Genomic DNA, 4923 nt, shown 5'->3' on the forward strand with positions numbered 1-4923 from the left:
GAACACTGAGACAGGTTTGCGTGGCCTAGTGGGACAGAGGTAAATAGTGATGCATACAACAGAGCTCTGGGATAGAGGGATCTAGGTATAGCTTGAAGAGGGTAAATAATACTAAAATCTTTGGCTGCCTTATGAATATTAGTTTCCCTTCCCTTGTGAAGAAGTCTTAGTGGAACTGTGGATTAAGTGATGTGCTGCTAATTTCAAGGTTGGTGGTTTAAACCCACCAACTGCTCCGAAGGAGAAACATGAGACTGTCTGCTATCTGCTTCCATAAAGATGTACCGTCTTGCTAACTGTATATAACGTCCCTATTGGTTGAAATCAACTTGATGGGAATGGGTTTGGGTTTCGTTGTTTAGTGGGTGTGAAGTAATATTTCACTGTGGTACTTAATCCCCCTGTATAAGTCAATTTCCTGGTCCTGCTGAGCTATGCCTACTTGGTATGCCCTTCTCACATGGGCTCCAATTCCTCATCCTAGAGACTGTCTTGCTGTCTGATTCTTTCATTGTGCAGGCCCTGGCAGCTGCCAGCATGCCTACTCACGAAGAAAGAAGGAAAGTGGGCAAACATCTTTATTTTCATGAAAGACATGCTAAATATTTAGAGATGATATTTCATAATGGTATCCATTCGTTTTCACATGATTCAGCAAAAAGAAATACACACACACACGTTATTACACTTATTAAGTGCCTTCCAATCAGTTGCAACTCACAGCAGCCCTACATACAACAGAATGAAACACTGCCCTATCCTGTGCTATCCGCACAATTGTCATTGGACTTGAGCCCATTCTTTTTTTCTTTTAAATGTCTTTAGTGTTTGTTTTTTTTTTGTTACTGTTTTATTGCAATAATTACAATCCTCTCCATGCATCATCATTCAACAGCATTTGCTTCCATCCCCCCCCTTTTTTTTTGAATGTATACCAAAGTGGTTACAAATTGGGCTGCGAGCCACAAGGTCAGCAGTTCGAAACTACCAGCAGTTCCACGGGAGAAAGATGAGGCGGTCTGCTCCCGTAAAGATTTACAGCCTCGGAAACCCTGTGTAGGGTCGCTATGAGTCGGAACCAACTCCATGCCACATAACAATAACAACACCAAAGCACTCAGGAATATATAACCATTCAAACAATCAAAGGATACACACCCTGGCTGTCTGCTCACAGCCCCTCTCCCTCTCTGAGTCCAGAGTTCCCAGCTGCTCCATCTCTCCACATCATCGTCTCTGCCTCCATCTCTGGCATCACTGCTTCTCTGGATAGGGTCCTGCTCTCCATTCTTCTCCCTTGATGGTCCCAGAGTCCTCTGCTCCTGGACAGCAAGATCAACCACTCCCCTACTTTTGTTATAAAACGTCTACCTTTACATTTGCAACAGTCACAATCAGTGAATAGCAATTATTCACTATTGAACCACAAGAGTCTTATCCCCATCTCCTTTCACCAGCTCTGTCCAGACAGGTTGGAAACCACTCAGTGGAGATTCTACCTTCCCCGTACCCTCTGAAAATAGGTTGAGCCCATTCTTATAGTCACTTTGTCAATCCACCTCATTAAGCATCTCCCTCTTTTTCTTTACCCTCTACTTTGCCAAGCATGATGTCCTTTTTTCAGGGACTGGTCCCTCAAGATAACATGTCCAAAGTATGGGCGATGAAGTCTCACCATCTTTGCCTCTAAGAAGTATTTTGTCTATACTTCCATCAGGACTGATTTGCATGTTGTTCTGGCAGTCCATGACAACATGTTACAGGAATAATTTATTAAAATGAATGCATATTTGTATATCAGCCATAAACAATTTGTTTCAGAATGTAATTTTTCACTTCCATAATTTATCAAATAATGAATAATTAAGAGAATGAATGATTATAATCTCTTTGATACCACTTCCTTCCACACACATTCTATAGAATTCTTCAAATCTAATCACTAAATAAAAGCTCTGGTAGCGTAGTGGTTACGAATTGGGCTGCGAGCTGCAAGGTCAGAGGTTCAAAACTACCAGCTGTTCTGCGGGAGAAAGATGAGGCTTTCTGCTCCCATAAAGATTTCCAGCCTTGGAAACCCTGTACAGGGTTGCTATGAGTCGGAACCAACTCCACGGCACATAACAACAACAACAACAACAACAACGGCACCATGGTTAAATGTTGGATTGCTAACCCAAAGGTTGGCAGTTCAAACACAGCTGCTCCATAAAAGAAAGACATGGCAGTGCATTTCCATAAAAATTTCCAACCTTGGAAACCCTATTGGATAGTTCTGCTGTGTCCTATAGGAACACTGAGTCAGAATCTACTCAGTGACACTGGCTTTGGTTTGTTTGGTTTTTTTCATTAAAATAAAACCTCCTTCCACTAGAATGTAAATTCCATGAGAGCAAGAATTTTTGTGTTTTGTTCATTGTTCTTATTTCCAGTGATTAAAGTAGTACCTGGCATATCGTAAGCACTTAGTGAAGTCAATCATTTTTTTCATAAATGTATAAATGAATTGTTGTAAAAGGTCTACTGGTTTACTAGGATTGCTATTTTAAAATGCCACACACTGTATGACGTATAAGAACAGAACTCTATTGTCTAATCGTTCTGAAGGTGTTTTCCAGGTCATTTCTCTCTTAAAGTCTTACAGAAAGATCCTTTCTTGTTTCTTTCAGCTTTTAGTAGGCCCAGAGCCCTGGTGGCACAGTTGCTAAAGAGCTCGCTGATAACTGAAAAGCAGGCAGTTGGAACCCATAAGTTCTCCTGTTTCTTAGGGAAAAGGTGTAGTAATCTGTTTCCATAAAGATCAGATTTGCAGACCCTATGGGGCAATCCCACACTGTCCTATAGTGTATCTCTGAGTTGGAATTTAACTCAGTGACAATGAGTTTTAGATTGTCTGGTAACTCCAAGAGTTCTTTAGCTTGCGCATGACTCATGACAGGTCTCCCTCTGTTGATTTCTCTGTGACTCTTCTCTTTCACCAGGACACCACCCAGATGGGATTAGGACTCACCCTGCTCTGGTATGAGCTCACATTGTTTTATCTATAGCATCTTCAATGACTTTATTTCCAAATAAAGTCACATTCACAGACTTAGTTTTAGAATTCAACATGTCTTTTCTGGGGCACAATTTAATCCATAATAAGGGGGAAAGAGGAAGATGGCAATTTTCTAGTTTTCTGTGTATTCTATGAGAAGGTAACACATATCAAGGGGAAAATAGTAACAGATTCATTCACCCATGGTGAAGTTAGCAGAGTCTTTCTATCAACTTGGATGAGGTCAGGGAATTATTACTTTCTGTAACATGAACTTTAATATCAACTGTTCGCTTCAGCAAAATTTAGGTTTTATTTTGCTATTTTGAGTAGGCTTTTCAAAGTAATTCTGACAACTGGGAGGAGAACAGACATGAGGGTTGAGTGGAAGTCAAGGATGAAAACAGTAAACCTAGTGAAGAGGTCATAGCAGGAAATCAGTGGAGAGATGATATCACTTTGGATCAGGTTTGTAAGAGTAGATAGATATATAAGCATGGCAGGATTCAGGATACATTTCAATAGTGGAGCCTGCAGGACATGCTAATAGATTGGGAGTGAAGAACAAAGGAACACACCAAGATGAATGGATATGTTTTAAGATTACTAATGAGTTCCATTCCTAAATCTGTCTTTAAATCACGTCTGTACATAAACCTCTGAAGGTAAACCAGTACAGTAAGGTATGGTTCATATCTAACGTCAGCTAGTCATGTGTGTCTTTTTATAGTATACTTTTCTATGTATAAAAAAAATTAAAGAAATACTTCCAGATACACTAAAACATCTTTAACATAACAATACAATCATAATAATAATGTTTTGATGCATATTGCAAAGTTGTGCCTGCTTGTAATTATGAACCATGTACCTCAAATTCTTAACCAGTTTTAGGGTGTAGGTTTATGTAAATTAGACATTCATAATTTATCAGAGGTCGAAACAGTAACTGCTTTATTCAACAATCTCAATCTCATGGTGTATACATTTCAAACAGTTTTATTTTTCTCCAGTTTCTGTTTAATCTTCCTTTACTGCCATTTTACAATATCTTTGTCAGGTGCAATTTTCTGATCAGATGTTAGCAATATAATACTAGTCAAGTTCAGTTTAAATCTTCTGGTCAATTCTAATTTACTACTTGTTCCATATGTTTCTATAATCATCTCAAATTTCATAAAGTACAAGTCACTATTATGCTTTCAAAATACATATGTATAAACATTCATACTATGAATGTAGAAACTGAAATTTATCTGCCTTTGGGTGGTTCTCTAACATTAACTATGAATAAGTCATTAGAAACCTATAAGGCACTAGAAATTTATTTAGAAATTTTTGAACTTGGAAATTTAGAAGCATGGGAAGTATGTAAAGAAGGTATATAATCTTTACGTAGATTCCCTTTGACCCAGCATGCAAACAGAATATAGTTCATCTCCAAACAACTAACCTTGAAGAACATCATTCAGATGTTCTCTAACCTGGAAGAAATGAAAGAACATGACAGTCTTTAACTTCACATTGGCCTTTGTTGTGTGGAGCCAAGGTGACAAATTCATTATAAAGCCATAATTTCTACTCACTCGCTGAGAGAAGGCAGAAATGGAATGGAGATTCTAACGGAACAGCAGTCATCAATCTCGGACCCTAGCTACAAAGTTCAGGACTTTTTAAGGTTTCCTCTTGAGACCTCTCTTTAAAGGTTAAAGCCTAAAATCTAAAGACTTGGACTCTCACCATTGAACTAACATTGTAGTATTAATTCTGATTCTTTGGTTCTGAATGAATGTTGTGAGGTCTTAGTTACATGCCTTACCATGACTACTTTGTAATAAACTAAATGAGTTTATCACATCTGTGTTGAAAGAAGTACAGCCAGTTGT

The sequence above is a fragment of the Chrysochloris asiatica genome, unplaced genomic scaffold, assembly GCF_000296735.1.
Source record: "Chrysochloris asiatica unplaced genomic scaffold, ChrAsi1.0 scaffold00067, whole genome shotgun sequence".
In the NCBI taxonomy this organism is placed as follows: Eukaryota; Metazoa; Chordata; class Mammalia; order Afrosoricida; family Chrysochloridae; genus Chrysochloris; species Chrysochloris asiatica.